The sequence below is a fragment of the Euprymna scolopes genome, chromosome 19, assembly GCF_053919585.1.
Source record: "Euprymna scolopes isolate OS-2025 chromosome 19, ASM5391958v1, whole genome shotgun sequence".
NCBI classification, from domain to species: Eukaryota; Metazoa; Mollusca; class Cephalopoda; order Sepiida; family Sepiolidae; genus Euprymna; species Euprymna scolopes.
In genome coordinates, this window is record NC_136500.1 from 81,680,380 (window position 1) to 81,699,722 (window position 19,343).

General features: G+C 33.9%; 1 protein-coding gene across 2 annotated transcripts in view; it reads right to left on the reverse strand.

Moving 5' to 3' along the window:
- Positions 1–19,343, reverse strand: part of LOC145239785 (alpha-parvin-like) — a 471,664-nt gene that overhangs the window by 301,357 nt on the left and 150,964 nt on the right. The gene's annotated exons all lie outside the window — the stretch shown is intronic.

Genomic DNA, 19,343 nt, shown 5'->3' on the forward strand with positions numbered 1-19,343 from the left:
TAACCATAATACCATTTTGCATGGACTTGTATAATTAGTTGAAACAATTTATCTGTTCTTCAGATGCTGCACTTCAATTTCTTGTTCTCTGTCAGTGGAAGAGAAATCCTTCACTACTGAGACAATTTTTTATTTTTGTTCCTTTTCTCCATGTTAAAAAACGACCCTGGTGTCTAACTCTGTCCTGTGGGGAGGCATTGTAAATAGGAACAATTTATCTTTTCTATCAGTCAAACAGTTTTATTCATTTCACATTGAACGAACATTTGCGTTACTCTCATCGACTAATTACGCTGTTCTTGGCAATCTTTAATGTTGATTTTGTATGGCGGAAATTCCAGATTGCAGCTTTAAATTGAGCAGTGACAAAGGAATTTTCTATTTGTCAACTCCTTTCTGCTATCGACTTGTAGATTATTCTTAATGCAAGATGGATTATTTTTTGTCCCCATTTCCTTGCCTCCACTATGAGGGCAAAGTTAGATACAATATCTGGATTTTACGTGGAGTGATATCCAGCAACCCAAAAAGGGGCATTCTGGATGGTACAAACATAGAAATTTCTCCAGTCAAGAACAATTTCTCATCCTCTAACCATGGACAGACAGATACTACACTTTGATCCTAGCTTGAAGGACTCGGCAGTAGTTCATTTGTCCCTATTTATCTGCCTTCCATGATGGAATTATATGACACAAGAAATAGAAAGTGGAATTTGAAGAGACAATGCCCTAAAGAAAGAGCATTCTGGCCTGCAAAAGATGCCTAAGCAGTTTTGTAGTATTCCCCGATACAGGGCTCTTAGGTAATTAACAATTAACTGAATCCTTCTCAAATAGTAAAGACAAAAGCGTGGCAAGGTGGACCCCCTAGAACTACACAGGACCAAAAACTTACATCAGTCAACAGAGAAAAAAATCATCTCCAGGAGTGAAAAATTTACTTTCACCATGAGTAATGTCAAGATAGGTTTATAATGATAAAAACCTCAATGGTAAACAAGTTTATAAAGCTACACTTAAAGGCTTTCAGGAAAAGGGTGCCAGCAATATAAGAAAGTCTATGTATAGCCTTGGCCATAATGGCATCTAACTATTGGGTGTGTAAGTCCATGGACATAAAAACAGCATTTTTACAAAATAAAGAGACTGATTGGTTTATAATGGATCCTCCTAACGAAGCTGATACACCTCCAGGATATATTTGGAAGCTTTCCTAGTGTGTATATGGTTTGACGGATGCATCAAGGTCCTGGTACCAGACACTCAAGGAGGAATTGTTGAAGTTAGGAGCAGTGGTTTCTAAATATGATAAAGCTATAATTTACATGGAACTTTTGAAACAAATTGCCTGATATTATCGTTACTCATGTTGATGATTTTTGCTTTGTAGGCTCAGAAATATTTCAAAGCAGAATTATGAACAGAATTTGTCACTTTTTCAAGGTCAAATCTGAAGACGTTGCAAAGCTCAAGTATATAGAATTAAGCATCAAGAAAAAACAGGATGATGTAAAACTTGGATGAATATGTCGCGAAGTTGTAATGCATCTCTCTAGAAACAAGCAGAAATTTGAAAGATGAAATATCTTCCACAGAAATCACTGAAACCAGACAATTGGTTGGCCAACTTAATTTGTTGGCCACCCAAACTAGACCTAATCTTAGTTATGGCGTAAGTTAAGTTCAATGCTAAAGTAGGAAAATATAACAGGGTGGTAAAAAAAGGAAAATAGAAAAAAATCTCATAGATATTCCTGACTTGGGGAATCTTGAACATCTAAAAATTGTTGCATATAGTGATGCCTCCTTTGGCAATTTTTGGCCCTGTCGGTGGGGCATTAGAATACGCCGCCTGCCCCCCTGCAGAGGGTAAAAGTCCCTCAATGGGGGTCCTGGATATGACCTTAAACTATATCCAGTGGTGAGGGCCCCAGCTTGTGGGCTTTGGGGAGTGTGGAGCCACCCTTTAATTACCACTGCTCCCAGGTCCACTCTGACCCGGAGTGGTAGTACCTGTTAGGGTCCCAACTATGGGTTAAATAGAAACCGACATGAAAACAAATATATTCTATTAAAAAAAAATTTCTTCAAAATCTTTGGATTCGGCATTAAATAACCCGAAAAGGGTTGATATGCCGTAAAACAAAAACAACCAACCAACCTTTGACAATTTAACAGGGAGGCTATATACTCTTCTTGGTTGGAAGCAATGACAAGTATATTGCCCATTGCTTAGCAGTCCAAGCATATTAGAAGAGTTGTCAAAAGTATGTTAGCCATGGTTGGCACGGTAGAAGCCTGCATGCTTTTACAGAAAACTTGTTAGAAGTTTTACAAATAGAAAGACAATATTGATAACATCAAAATTTTCTGCAAAACAGATAATTCCTGTCTCTATGATTCTGGATAAGAGACTCCGCACAGAGATGGCTATTTTGAGAGGAATGCTTGACAGAAAGGAAATTGCAGAGATCTTTCAGATACCAACTGATGCACAAATTGCTGACTCCTTGACAAAGAAAGGAGTGCCATCATTTAAGAGTCTTGGGTTCATATCCAAACCAAAGGGATCACCTGTATAATGTAAATATCCTCCCCGTTTTTTTTGTTTTTTTTTTTCTTTTGCAAACTATATGAAGCTGAACTGAAAAAAAAAAAGAGAAAGGAGGGGAAGAACTGTGAATCCATGCGAGTAATCTCCCTTGAAGACTCTCCCAGCTGGTGAGGCGGCTTCTGGACGGAAGTTGTATAGCTGCCATTACTGTAAATAGATGTAGCTAGAAGGAGCAAGAATAAAAGATATTCTCTCCACATCCCGTTGTCAAAGTTCGTCATTTCATGTGTTTATATTGTTCTTTATACATATTTAACACTCCTTGATATTTCAATTGACAGATGAAAACCTAACCAAATAGAGTATTAGACGAGGACAGATAGGAAATCGAATAAAAGTAACCAGATACATGATTCAGTTTAAAAAATTTTAAATCTTAACTCCAATAAAAATGTCCTACTCTTGGCTTGCTGACTCTCCACCTCCAGAAACAGGCATCAATGCAACTTTCTGTCTTTGTTTTATTATCAAAAAGTAATATGTGCATGTATAAATTGACAGGGATCAGCTAAAAGCCAATACCTTCATCCCTGTTAAGAATTAAAGGGAGATAATAATAAAAAAAACATCTAAGCAATTTTTAACAGAGAAATACAGGGATAAATAGTGGTTTGCCCTGATTATCTTTAAAAAAAATAATAAATAAATAAATAAAATACATCTTTAGAGATTAAGAAGGCTATTAATTGTCAATGAGAGGAGGGGGGCTTCTGTTGGTGACAGCGAAAGAGTGAGTAGGCAAATAAAATACAGTGTTTGGGGGTACACGCAGATTGAGGGGGGGGGGGCATGTAGATAAGATAGTGCATAGAGATAACTCAGAAGAAACAAATTGTGCCTCGCTTCTCTTCTCAGCTAGCAACAAGTAACCGTGTTTTTCCACACGCCCCATTAATTCCACATCAGAGGCAGGGAACTTAAAGTGAAGTTAGAAGAAACCTTGTGCGATAAAGTTACATCTTCACGTGCAACAGACGGCCATCTTTCATTCAGATTGCATCATCAACCCGCATATGTAATAAAATAAAATAACAAGAACAAAAAGTAAAAAAAATAAAAAGGAAACTTTTAAAAAAAAAAAAAAAAAAAGAAAAGAAAAAAGGAAAAGTATACTTCTGAATCTTCCCCCCCCCCCCAACAAAAAAAAAAAAAAATCAAAGAAAAGGAAGTGGATCCGAAACGGTTCTAAAAACAATAAATAGCAGCTGACGGATATGATTTATACAAGGTGTCTACTGTGATTACTAATTCTATTTATATACAAAAAACACTTATTCTATCAGTAAGGATGCCATTTTCCAGATACAAGTTTAAAAATAAGTGTTTTTTTTTTTAAATACTTTTTATTTTGAAATCAGCAAGCATTTTTATGAGTAAAAAATTGGAAAAAGCATTCACTGTATTTTTGTGCAGCTGCATGACTGAAAACCATATTATGATATACTTATTTGTGCTTGCGTCAGCTACAGTAACGTGTGATGCTCTTGTGATGCCCAAGAGAAGATGGCAACTTTTAGATTGTATGCTCCAAAGACCAAAGTATAAGTCCTAGTACTAAGAAGTATGATTATTATGAAAAAGGGAGATATTTTCAACAGGATTAGATGCCCCTCTCTACTCTGGTCAGCTATCAACCAAGAAGGATGATACAGGTTCCTTTCCCCAATTTTGACAGCATATCAGAAGAGGACCGCCACATGTCTTTCAAGTGGAATAACATAAATCTGAGGATGAGTGATTATCTGAAAGTTTGTTTTGCAAACAAAACTTCAAAGAATTTGTATTATTTGGATTACTGTTCTCATCTTTAGTTATTTTCACATTTCAACCGATGTAACGTCCAATCTTCTTCAGATGTCAAACTCAGTGAATCTGGATGAAATTTCAAACGGAAGCCATTATTTAATTCACGGGAGTAGCATGCACTCATACCATCAGCCATAATTTAGTAGAAGCAATTTGGACAGAATGAAAGCATGATACTCCCACGGATTAAATAAAGGACTGTTTGAAATTCCATGCAGATTCCAAAGTTTGACAGTAGCATTTTCGAGTTCAACAAGAGACACTGGAAAAAGGTTAGAGGTTAGATCAGCAGAAACGTTGTGAAAATAATGCTCAAGATGAGAACGCTAGTCTGACTAATCAAAATAGAAATTATCAAACCTCATCTAAAAAAATTTAAAGAAAAAAAAAAGGCTTAAAAGAATTAACTATCCTTTTGTCACATCATTCATTGTTTTCAAGAAAAGGACTTTTTAAACCACACAACTCACTGGGGTCTCTAGGGACTCGACCAGTCCATAAAAGGTTAAAAAAAGATGCAAGAAATAAAATGCATTTTTATTTAAAAAAAAATTTTTTATTTTGAGTTAGATAAATAATGTATAATCTCAGAATTGACAAACTTTACATGTGTATTCTTCAAGCCTTTTGTGATTAAACTCTATACTGTTTTTGTATATATCGCCAATTTTTCTTATGTGTATAAGAGATGAAAAATATTGAAAAACGCCTTTTATTTTCAAAATTTACATCCATAATATAAATCTCACCTGTTTGTTTAAATGTATGTGCGTTTGTATGTATGTACGTTTGTATGTCTGCCTAAAACTTTTGACAGAGGCAACAGATTTACACAAGATTGGTATCGTTTTGAAGCTCAACATTCAGACGACAAATATCGAAAAATTGGCAAAAAAGATTAATCCGTTCACCCTGAATTGGGCACTTTTCTACAGGGAGGGGATCGCTTTTTTCAGATATTTTCGAAAGTCATTGTCTTCTTTTCAATTGACTAGCTTTAATTTAAACATTCTTCACTTCCGGTTTGGTGACGGGCGCAAGAGCAAAGACGTCACGTTTTTTTTTTTTTTTATACATTCTTTTCCTCCTCCGCGGTACAGGTTCAAGCCTGCTTGCCTACTACCACTTTTTTTTTTTTTTTTTTGCTTAACACACACCTCCAAACACCCGGACAATGCCAAGCACCAAGGCTAGTTTCTTCTCAATTAAACAAGTAAATATACACAACTAAATGTTAAAAAGAGATATGTTATTGATTTTGGTTTAATAATATGAAACAATTATTTGATTTGTAGATTATGCAGAATTATCTGACCTTGGAAAACAGAGTTTTTACAATTGCACCAAAAAAAAAAAAAAAAAAAAAAAATAGAAATAAAGTAGAGACACAGTCGCGATGGGGTTTCTATATTTTTTAACTGTAATTTCAGTGAAATTAATTATCCTAAGCCATTAATACTTGTAGATATCCATAAACCTCTGGATGATGGAATTCAGTGTATCTTTCTCTGTAAATAGCGAAAGATATTTAATACCACACGATCCACTGGGATCTCTAGGGACTCCATCAGTCCACACAAGGTTAAACAGCTTGGAAGAAATAAAATTTATTTTTATTAAAAAATGATTTTTCATTAAATTATTACTTTGTACATTCAATTTGGTCGCTACAAAATGCAATGATATGACACAGACAAGGGGCAGTGTATGCTAGAATCACAAAAGCATCTCAACTCCAAGCACATAATGAAAAAATAAAGTATTAGAAAAGAGATTGATAAATATTAAACTTAAGTTAACACATACATAATACTCTTTGATCCTTTTTCTATAAAGGCAATAATCTCTTAAAAAATTTCTTCTCTGTATAATATGTGTCTTTACTCTTCTCTTCTGATGAGAAGCGTTTGACTTCAAAATGCTGTGGTCTAAAGAGGTTTTCCTATCCCTAAGTATCGTATTCCCTTTTGAACTGATAGCATAATAAAATTTAATTGTGAATTTTTTATCCCTTTGTTAACTTAAGCTGGTTGAGTGTATATGGTCGAGTGAATGTTGAACACAAATAATAATATACATGAAAAGCATTTATAAGATGGATGCTGGTATATGGAGCAGGAGGCTGGTATATGGATCTGCAGAATAGATTTCTACATAGGGGTCAAGGAGTCGGGAGTTGGAGACAAAGATATCAGTCGGCATCCTAGGAGTCGGAGTCAGAGTTTTACCATCCGACTTCGCAACTCTACTTATCTCCCCCTTATGACAATATATGACAAGTTGCCACCTAAAAGTAAAAATGAGTCTCTCTTTCTATAATTGAGTTATTCTGTTGATAAAAGGGAGAAAAGATAACTTTGTCTTCTTTGTCTTAGTGATTAGTTTTGTTTCAATGATTTCAAGTAGTAAACAGGTATTAAATTGCAAAAGAATAGCAAGTAGGTAAAGCCTGCTAGTTTCTCATATGCCAATGCTTCTCGTTTGAAATGTATGCATTTTTTTTCTGCATATAAGAATCAAGGCCACACCACTTGATATTTTAAAGCGTACAGTTTTGCATTTCAATAACTAAAAAGAATCTCAATGAAGCAGTCATTTCTGAAGATGCATAAAATTTTGTAATATAGCCAGCAGTCAAGACGGCTGAAAAACTCACAAGGAGAGAGATATGCCAATCGGCAGGATTTAAATCGTAATTTAATAACGTAGCTCTTAAGATGCAGTCACGGCTCAGTTAAGAACAAGAGGTTACACTCGTCTCGTCCAAAGGGAAATGAAGATGCGCATGGCTGCACGTGGGAATGCAAGACAGAAGATGCAGAAACTGCAGCAATTATAATCGCTTGGAGATGAAAAGCTATGAGGGGATAAAAAGACAAGATACATCTGTCACACATGCATCGTGGCTAGACACTTGGCTGACTCGGCAACTAAAAGAAAACAAAATGAGAAAGAGAAATAGGGAGGAGAGAGTGAGGCCGTTTGTTCCACTACAAACCAGTCGCTCAAATATTAATTTTGCTGCCAACTCTCAGTTGATAATCGAGATATTGGTCTTAGAATCTTATATTATGATGAGCCAGAGATATGTGGATGTGGCACATGCACATATTAGTGGCCTGGCAAGGCCACAGGGGAGACAATCGAAGCAGAAAAACTAAAGCTGTCTGCCAGGACACTATACATACAAATGCAAGGTAATTTAGGCATATCTTATTGGTTTGAAAATAAAGATTTTGGGGGGAGGGGTACCAATTGTCAGAAAATTTTAACCATAAAATAGTATTATAATCTTCAAAAAGCCTGCAAATTTTCATGTAGTTTCATCCCATAGAACCAAAGATATGCACATTCCAATATTCAATTTGGCTACAAGTATGTGTGTGTGCGCATATATATATATATATATATATATATATATATATATATATATATTACAATAGAAAAATGTGAGCATGAAAAGTAATATGGTTAAGCTTAAATATGGAAAAGTAAAGGACTAGTTGTTAAAACTGGAAAAGAACAGGACAAGATATTCTAGTACAAAATATAAATTCATAACTTAAAATATCCATAATATAAAGAATTGATTATATAATGTTATAAATTGGATTTAAAAAAAATTTAATTATGCAATATTTTAAGTTATAAATTTATTCTATTTTTTTACTAGAATATCTTGTCCTTTTCTTTTCCAGTTTTAACAACTAGTCCTTTACTTTTCCATGTTTAAATCTTAACCATATTAATTTTCATGCTTGCATTTTTTTTTTTTTATTGCAATCCATGATTTTTCTAGGTTTCCAATAATTTCACTTATTCTTAGTTTAATTTCAGTCTTATTTTTTACCCCCCCCCTAAACACATATGTAATAACAATGTACGGCACTTGTCTGCCTTCAATAAAATCCCCCCAATTATCTCCCTTTCATTCTGTTTCACTTGTTACTTCTCTTTTCGAGACAGCAGTGAATTAGTAGCAACAGTAGTCGCCAAAGTGACGTGGTTGCTATGGAAACCAGTCATAAAAAGCGTCACTCACCTCATTACATATTTTTACGAGTTTGAACACCAGAAAATTCATAATTGTTTTACTGAACGATAATTGAAAATTTTTTTCGCAATATAGCTGAGAAGGTGATATATAGACTGTAATAATTGTTTGAAATTTGGTCGAAAAATGAGTGAGCGGTGAAGCTTTAAAGCAGTTCCAGATGACTAAAACTGCCAAGATAGATAGATAGACAAATAGATAGAGAGACAAATAGATAGAGAGACAAATAGATAGAGAGACAGATAGAGAGACAGATAGATAGAGAGACAGATATACCACCTTTTTTGGCAATTTTATAAGTTCCAAATCTCAGCGACTATTGATCAGAATTTAACAAATGAAGGCTCGTTGGAAAGGTAATGACCTGAATTGTGCAGTGGGCTATGTGACATTTTCCCTTAAGGTTGCACATTAGGAGGATCATCCATCACCAAGAGACTATTTTTGTCCCTTTTTTACAGTCATAAAATGTTTCAATCATAGTCATTTTTGTTCCTAGTTTTGCATATGAATTACAAAATATCTGATATTTCCCCAAAACCTCTGGCCTTGATGAAGGTTAGACTTAAACTTGCTGCTATAGTTTCAAATGATTTGAAATAACAGCAAGGAGAGATATTTCTGATATGTTATATCTCTCCTCTTTGGTTTTCATACATAAAGTAAATTTCAAGGATTATTTGATACTGGAGATGTTCATAATTGTACCCTATTTCTAAAAGAGAGAAGATATAAAATATGAGAAATATTTTGAATCAAGTCTCCCCTTGGTGTTATTTCAGATCATTTGAAACCATAGCAAGTTTTAGTCTCTCCTCCATCAAGGCCAGAGGTTTTGGTACCTCTATAATATAAATCTCACCTGTCTGTATGTATGTCTGCTTAAAACTTTCGACAGAGGTGATGGATTTTCACGGGATTGGTATCGTTTTGAAGCTCAACCCTTCGGATGACAAATATTGAAAAATTGGCTAAAAACATTAATTCCTTCACCCTCAACTGGCACTTTTCTACAGGGAGGGGTACCTTTTTTTGCCGATATTTTCGAAAGTCGGCCCCTCTTTTTGATTGACTAGGCATAATTTAAACCTTCATCACTTCCGGTTTGGCGATGGACGCAACAGCAAAGACGTCACTTATTTTTCTCATTCTTTTCCTCCTTAACGGTCTGGGTTCGAGCCCGCTTGCCTACTACCACTTTTTTTTTTTTTTTTTTTGGCTCCACACACCTCCAAACACCCGGGCACTCAGGCTAGTATATATATTTGAATTCCATCCCATAATGTCCTGTAGCTGGCAAATAATCAATTCTGTTTCACTGTCTCTTTACAAGGCACATAATTCAAAGTTAAAAAGAAGTTATCTCCCTTTAAACATAGAAATATATTTAGATGGGATATTTTCCATCTAGAAACAAGCATGGGCATCAGATGCATAATGATATTGGCTAACAAGATATAACTAATTAGCGATTTTGATCTATTTATCTCTGCACTTCCCCCACCCTGTACTAGTTAATTAGGAACAAAGATCACATAAATACACAAACAAATGGGACACAGTCTTTCATTAGTTTTGTTTAGAGTTAGTTTTTGGTCCCCTGACAAAAGGAAGGTGGACTTGTAAATTCACCTTCATCCATTCGCACTTTTCTCAATAACTACGCCTTGGAATTTTTAAAAATTTTTGCACAAACATTAAACATGATACGAGTAAAAAAGTAACAGAATAGATTTTCCAGGAAAACTCTGGTTGCTTTTCAGTTGCCTAGGGGTGCCTTTCAGGTTAAAATGGCTAATTTTGTGCTCATTAAAATAAAATTGATGCCTTGGATTTTTATATAACTTTCTAAAAAATTGTAACTAATTGATTTCTATATAATTTTGTTTGTCTATACTTCACAATAACTCTTGGGTGTGCCCCAAGGGTTCTTTTAGGGCTAATAAAAACACTCCATTTTTGGGACTAGTTTACCACATTTGTCCAAAATTTTCTGTGTACATCTATTTAGCAGTTTTGCATGGTGCTTAACTCAAATTTAAATATGTTAAGTTCCTGGAGACTTTTTGGGCTAAATGAGGGGAGGGGGCAAATGATGGATTTTTTTTTTTTTTTTTTTTGCATGGTGCAGAACTCAAATTTAGGCCTAAAACTGCACTGTTTGTTCATTTTTACCAGGATTTGACATTCTCTGAAGACTTGTGCGGCTAAATGTGGGTGGGGGCAAATGCTGAACTTAGTCATTTTTTTTATGCCTCGTTCCCTGTGCACTCACGGGGGACCATGCATACTTCACTTGTTTCTTTTTTGTTTTTTTTAAGATATGAATAAGAAATTAATAACAGGAAAGCATTGCATCAGCCTGGCAAGATCATGGCAGTAATGATTATGGCAATTTGGTTACTGAATGTACAAAACAAGGTAGACACTCACATTAAATTGGAAGTTGTGAGAAGAACCATTTCCTATTTACTTGCCTCCCACAAGGGCAAATTTTGACACAAGATCGATTTTTAATGAAACCCTAACCAGATATCAAAAAAAAAAAAAAAAAAAAAAAAAATTGGCACTGTGTTGGAATAAAAAATTTCAATTGCCTCAGTTTAGAAAGAATTCTTCACTAATCAAGGACAGAATAGAATAAGTATAGCATCAGAACAGATACTACATTTTGTTCCTAATCAAAAGAACCAGTTAATTCTATAATGAATTTAGTTGACCATAAAAAAAATAAAAAAAATGGCAGCCATATTTAAATGTTCATATTTCTAAGATTAAACTGTCAGAAACCCTGAGTCACTCACTACTTGCTGGATTATGAATTGGAACTTGCCTGACGAAGAAATGGAATATTTTTGTACATGTAAAGATGAAAATAAAATATTGCACAGATCATGCAGTTTATTTTTTACATTTGTCCAATGTTTTGTTGTTATGGCCATTTTTTTTTCTTGTTTATTTTCAGTGCTTGGTGAAATGAGTCAAAGTTCAAATCAAGAATACAAGTTTGTTCCAGCAGAAACATTTTTTTTTTTTAAATAAACTCATCTTGTTACTTTTTTTTTTTTTTTTTTACTGTTGTTATTAGACATACTTGCAACCTGTTGGGTCACAAGTAATGTTGAGACAAACTAATCAGATTCAGAAAAATCCAAACTTTTAGGGTATCGGAATCAGAAACATTTGAGTCTTATTTCTGATGCCAAGAACGATTCTTTTGGGGATTTTTTTTTTATTTGTTTAAAATTTAATTTTCCATTCCTGCTACTAATGATAAATTTGGTGAATATTTATCCATTTTAAACTACCAGTAAAACTAAAAGTCTATAGATCAGTCCATCTATTAGTTTTTACATTTGTGAAAATATATGCACATATTACATGGGTTTTTACAGTAATCCAAAAAACAACAACTCTATAGTTATATATTTAGAGATCACTCACTTCACTTATTTTGTCCTTCAGGCCTCGCATTCCATGAGCGATGTTTCTGACAAAGAGGGAAGAATTGCTGTTTTCTGGGTTTGAATCTAACATTTAAAACAGGACAATTTTTTTCTTTAAAATAGTATTTTATATCTTTTTTAACTCCTTCATCAAGTGAATTGTCTAGAGAAATTATCAGAATCAGAATTTTTATCGAAATCAGAAATTCAAAAGAGCATCAGTAATTGTTTTGGAATCGTCCCATCACTAGTCACAACCGCTACCATTATTATTTCCACTTTGAAGTTTGATTTCATTTGAAAAGTCATAAACTGAAACATCTTAAGAGCTTGAATGCTTAGTAGTCACTATCCTCGAGTGTCTTCCATCTCTTGCACCAAGGCTTGTCAGAACAGCCTTATATAAAGACACTTTCCTCTAGAAGTAAACCCTGACCAAATATTTAAAACAACATAGTATCCAAAGTTCAATTGAAACCCCACCCCTTACCACAACTACACACTTGCTCATGCGAGAAATGATGCATCTACTCCTAGTGATATTACCTCAAGTAACAGTATTAAGCTGGATATTCTACCAGATTAGATGAACTTTTTCCTGTTATCCGGCCAAACCAAGAAAAGACGATAATAAAGATAAGCTATGGCATAGTTATATGGTCAATTGGGGAGAAGAAAAGTAATATTTCCCCTAGGTTTATTGATACAAGTTTTGAGAGACGAGAAGAATCTTAAATTCACACTTGGATGTTTATGTATTTCAAAGAAGTCAAGTATTAGCCCCATAAAGGGGCCCCCTTGATTTCTAAAAATTTACTGAAGTAAAAAAAAAAACAAAAAAAAACTATGCCTTGGAATTTTTTGAAAAGGTGTAACTAACTGATTTCTTTATAATAAAAAAAAAAAAAAAAAAAAAAAAATTGAAAAGATTTTTTTTTGCATAACTGATATAACGAATATGAGTACATCCGAATTCCTTCTTCCTTACAAGAATATGATTGGTTGGTTAAGCCATCAATACCGAAAGGTAGGGTCACTTGGGAGAGACATAGAAAGGAACATAGATAGCCTTACACTATGGAATACCAGCTCTGACCACAAATACTCGTTCAGTAAAGCGACTTTATTAGATTATTACTTGAAAAATAGCCAAGGCCACTCAGTTACTCCAAACAAATATATCCCATTCGTGGGCCATATCAATAATAAATAACTAGCACAGAGGACCGATTCATATGTAATATACTAATGTTGGCATTCTGTAGATGTTCAGTGTAAATGAAGATGCTCTGATATTATTGCAGCTTTTTTATTAAAACTGCAAAAGTATTTATCAAAGCTAGCACAAACGCCCCGCAAAGTCCGGTCGTAAAGTATGCTTAAATATGATATTTTAATTCTTGCAGATTTCGTATATATTGTTATAGAGTTAATGTTCTATCGATTTTTATATATTATAAAGTTGTGATTTCAAAAATAAAAATATATCCATATGACTTGGGCGCATTAGCTTGAATCGAAACCAAAATAAAAACTTATGAATATTAGAGAGTGGTTGAACAGTGAAAGAGAGAAATACATAGATGCGAGGTGCCTTAAACAAGTTCCCAGATTTTTTTTTTTTTTTTTTCGTATGGACACTTTTATTAATAGTACACACATTAAACTCTAGTCTTGTTTAAAGTAATCTCCTCCAACGTTTAATATAAAACATTTTAAATCACTTTCAAAAATAAAGATCAGCAAGAACCATAACTCATTTTAAATTGAATACAATAAGAGGTGTCTGCCTTGATTTTTAAAAGGTGCAAACTAATGGTTTTGATACATCCCGGGCAACAGCAGATAGGTATAGATAATCTCCAATAAAAATTAAACTATTTTTGACCTGTCCCCTATTCCTAGGGAGCTATAGCAGGTCTGAATAATTTAGAACCATTAATTATTTTATTTTCCTTCATTTTTTTTTTTCTTTCGGTGCATTGGTTCAATTGAGGAAATTAAAAGTCGTATCTCGTTTTTCATTGTGTGAAAGCACCCTTGCATAAGCCAATCCATTTGTCAAATTTCCTGGCACTTTAGTTTTGCATAGTCAGTGGAAATCTATTCTGATTCAAGAGAAACTCTAACCTATATTTAACTAAAAGGCAGTTAATTCTATTTAGCTGGTTAAAAAGATGAACAGAGCTATTTTTATGTGTTGCTATAAGCCTTGGGGGGTCATTTTTATTCACAAATTCATTAACTATTTAGAGTCAACAAAATTAAACATCCATGCAACCCATCAGGATTTTAAAAAAATAAAAATAAAAAAAGATCACTAATATATTGTGGGTTAAGTTGACCTCATACTGTTCATTCTAGAGGTGTCATGGGAGGTTAATTTGTGGGCCACACGATTTAACATTCATTTTATGAGTTTATATGTAAGAGAGAAGGGTAGGATGCCGATTTTCTCAAAAATATGTCACTCGGTGCAACATGGTAACAATTTTGGTGCTAAAAGGATTAAATTCATAGGTTTTCGCTTTTTTTTTTTTTAAATATTTATTCTAGTTACTTGGGAAGGAAAAAAAAGTTTAAAATTGAAATGATCTTTCAAAAATAAAATATCCTTTTAAAAAGTTTTCATCATCATTATATTTGGTTTAATGTCTATTTTAAATGTTGCCATGAGCCAAATGCATTTAAGAAATTAACTAAGCTATCTCTAGCCAGGTCTTAATTTATCCCTCTTTATTACTTTCTCACGTTTTCCATGTTCTTCATATGTACATAGAACCTGCTACCTCAACTGTTCTACATATACTAACCCAAGAATTCTTCTCATCCATTTTTTTTTTTTTTTTTTTTTCAAAATAGCTATACCATCAGAGTCTCCTTTTCTGTGCACATTTCTCTATACTGGCCAGACTTTAATCTTCCTCTGAGATCGTCAAAAGTAAACCGGCTTTAAAAACTTGCTTTTTCTCCATGCAACGCATGTCCTCAACTCGTACCGACCAAGTTTCACTTCCATACATCATTACACTGCATACACTTGCCTGATAGACTTTTCCTTTAGTCGACAGTTATAATGTTCTGCTAGTTAGTATAAATTATTAATAGCAGTACCATCATCTCTAGCATGTCAGAGGAGAGTTTTCTCGCTCTCTCAAGTGTCTCTCTATATTCTTACATTTTTCTCCATTGTATGCAATTCTGCAGCAGCAGCAGTAGCAACACCAGCAAAACAATTTCCAGAAACATTTGATTCTGACTGGCTAATTTGTACCAAAACTTTGGTTACCGAAATCAGACTCCTGTTACTCAAAGACTTTTCTTTGGGAGCCAAGTAACTGCTTTAGCCATAGCTAAAAGCAGTCAGCAACAAGAAGCTCAACCTGCCACATGAACCCCTGTCAGTCATAATGCAGCGTTATCTACTTACTAAACTCTTATGAGTGGACTTAAATATAGTCTTGTTTGCTAGGTCATGAGATCTCTAGACGACACAAGAAACATGCATGAACTCATTTATAGACGACTTCACATATACACTTACTATACAAAAAACCCTTATCCTTATGCCTTGATAAGAAGTCACCCTTGTAAAAAACAATAGTTTCTTTAAAGTGAAAAATAAATTATATCATTATCATATACACTAAAGCAATTTCATACTTGGACATATGTTATCATGTACGGCACAATCCCGTTGACACACCGGTTTTCGCCAGATCACCGATGTTAAACAACGTTGAGCCTGGCCAGTACGAGATGGGTGACCATTTGGGAAGGCTAAGCGCTGTATGTACCTTCTGGGAAGGTTGGGCGTGGGACCAACACCCTCACCCTGTAAAAAGAACTCCTCGCTACAAAAGCAACTACAAAGTTGTAGATGGCCTATGCCCCTCCATGGGCTCAAGGCTATGGATATGGATGGACATATGTTATCACCCTTCACCCCGTTTCTAAAAGATGGGTTTGCCAGTTTGCTAAAGATGCGATGAAGAAATAGTCACAGATGGGTAAAATTTAAAACTAAAATGCACTTTCTTAGCATTTAGGCAAGGATCAAAATGTAGTATCTGTTTTCTTCAAATATGGTATTTTTTTTTTAAATTATTTTAAAGCACTTTTTAGAATGAAAAAAATAATGGTCGAGATCAGGCATGTGGAATATTGATGATCACTCAAAATAAAAAATTAAACAGAAACACAACTAATGAAAATTTAAAATTCAACCAAATTGTATATTTTTATTACCAATATTTTTGTTTGATTTTCGAGCAATTATCAAGGCTCCATGTGGTGGCCTTCATGACAACAATTTTTTATTTTAATTTAATATAGTATTAAAAAATTATTTTTTAATATTTTAAAACTAGCATTACTAGCGTATGCCGTATTTTCGTGGACATCGGCAATATTACATACCTAATGTGCTTCCACAAGTCATATATATCTTTTTTTATTTGTTGGTCAATTTTTAAAAGAATTACATTGCTGAAAAGAGAATAGAATAAGCATTCCAATGTTTGACTTTTCTTTTTTGCTCCAAATTCAAAAGGAAAAAACGGTAAAAAATGACAACAGCAAAAAGGGAAACTGTTTTTTTCAATGTTTTCATTTCATACGTTACATTTGGATACACATGCGCGGGGTCAAATTTGATTGGATATGGTGGAAATTTTACAGGCTATATAAACATATGTCCATCTCTACTAGACCTTGGTTTATATTTTTACGATCACAGGAAGCAAAGTTATGACGGAGCAAATTTGACGGAGAATATTTCAAAATTGATAAGAAATCGGTATATATCATCTATTTTCATATAGATAATAGTTTCAGAATTATTTTCATGTATAATATGTAAATATTTGATAATTATTAATTGTGCGGAAATTTCTTTAAAATGTTATCTTTTATAGAAATACAAATCCGTTTAAATGGGGGGAAAAACGGCTTGCTAAAGTCAGCGCATTAACGAGTTTCATTTGTATTCTCTTAAAAATAAAAAACTTTTTTTTCTGCTTTCAAAACGAAAGCAGAAAAATCAGTTTCATCTTTTATTCTGAGTTTGTTAATTTAAAAAAATTATTTTCAAGTTTTTCAAATTTGATTTCCAAACAATATTTGTTGGTTTTAACGCTTTTAGTACACATGTACTAAAAGCGTTAAAAAACAACAAAATGTACAACGTACATGCGTTTCTGTTATTATTGTATTTATAACTTAATTGTACTTAAGGTAGAATTGCGTTTTATAGTGGTAAAAAAAAAAAAAAAAAAATATATATATAATAAATAAAAGGTACCATTTTTAGTTGATATTGTTTTAACCAAATCAGCCGAGACTAGGGTTGAACAAAAGTTGAATTTGTACAGTTCACTCAAAACGTGAATGTGCATTTTAATTTCATTACTAACCCATAATTTCATTGTGGGTGTGGGTGTTTGTGTGAGTGTGAGCGTGTGTCAAATAACGAACACAGTGAACTTATGATAAAATAAATCAAATTTAATGTCAGGATGGCGAGTTCCGTTATAGAAGCATTGATTTAATTTGAATAAAATAAAATACGCATCAAATGCGCTTGAAAGCCAAATCACAACGCAATATTACAAAAATGAACAAATATTTTACTTGTTTGAAATTTATTTATTTAAATTATAAATTTCAAACAAGTAAAATATTTGTTCATCTTCATAATATTGTGTTGTGATTTGACTTTCAAGCGCATCTGATTCGTATTTTATTTTTTTCAAATTTATTTCAACAATATATTTCTGAATTTTTGAGAAGAGTATTGGTTATTCATATTTTTGGGTTCTTCCGACTACTGTTCTCATCTTTAGTGTCATTTTCATCAAAAACCTGGAGTAGTGGTTAGAGTACTTATTACATTTTAATCCCAAACAAGGCACAGTGCCACTTTGATGTAGGGGCTACTATCAGGGACATAAGTTGCAGGGATACTTTGTAGGGAGTTGAGCAGCAAGATGTTTGTTCACATTACACTTGAACTTTTGCATGTCAGTATAGTTGAGGAAGTAGGAACCCAGAAGGGAATTCCAGAGTCTAGCAGTTCTGGGGAAGAAACTATTAGAGTAGAAGGCTTTCTTACATATACGGTTCTTTGTGCAGGGGCAAGACTTTGCTGTTTGTTAGAGGTATTTACGTCAAAGGGGTATAAGGACTTAGTTCGTCAGAGCATCCACCATTAAAATATTTGTAAAACAGGCAGAAGAATGCAACATTTCATCAATGGGATAGAGATTGAAGCTCAGATGACAGTTCAGGACCTATCAGGTTAGCAACTCTCTTCTGAACCCTGTCCAGGAGTGAGAGACTAGTAGCAGATGCACCAGCCCAAATGTGACAACAATACTCCATACATGGGCTAATGGTAGCCTTGTAGAGGTACAGGATACTTTCAGGCATAAGTAACTTTCTAGCATGGTAAAGAGAGCCCATCTTCTTCGCAGCTTGGAAAAATTGAATTATAAAGTGATATTTTCCAGAAGTGTGCGCAACCGAAAAATATAATTGCAAATTACTTGGAACCTCTGTCCAGTCATGGCTGATGGAACAAGAATAAAGGGTTCCATTCGAAATGCTGGTTTTCCAAAGTTTTCAAGTTTAACCTAAATTTATATTCAACAGCAATCTAAACACGCCTCACAAATTTGAAAACAAATAAATCTGCAGAGAGAAAGAGAGACAATATCATAATCGCCATTTTGTAGTAGGGCTTTTATGTCCTATTGCTGAAATGGCAGTGTTATCAAATATATACCTAATATTCTGATCTTGTTTGATATGAAGAAAACAGGTTACCAAGTTTTGGTTAAAAGGACACTTCCTCCCCTACAATTCAAACTAATTTTATTCAAACATGCTCCGGAAAAATTATGAAAAACAGAAATACAAAATATGTTTAGTCAAAAGACATGCATGTATTACAGAAGTAAAATTAAATTAATTTTTTTTTATCTCGTCTTTCGCCCAAGTCATGACGAGAGGCAAGAAAGGGATATGGTGTCTTGTAAACACAACGTTCAAAATCTGATTGTTCATAAATTGCAAGGAAAGGTTTGGGTTAAAGTGTAACCACACAGTGTTTAAGCTGAACAATACATCAATCGCTCCAAGAGTGAGAACATGCAAATGTAAACGAAAATAGATCGTAATTATGTAACTTCTATAAATTGAAGCATATCAGTTGGGATTCTTTCTTGGCATAATTATCAAATGCTTTCTCCTCTGGTCAGTTGCATCTCATTTTTTAAAACGAGCCTGTGTCCACATATACCAATTACTGCGACCTACAAAAACCCAAATCCTGAACATGCAACTTTAACCTCTTTCAAATGGCTACACGACATCACGTGAGCTTTGCCCCTAGTAACTGTGCATATCCATCATCATAGTGC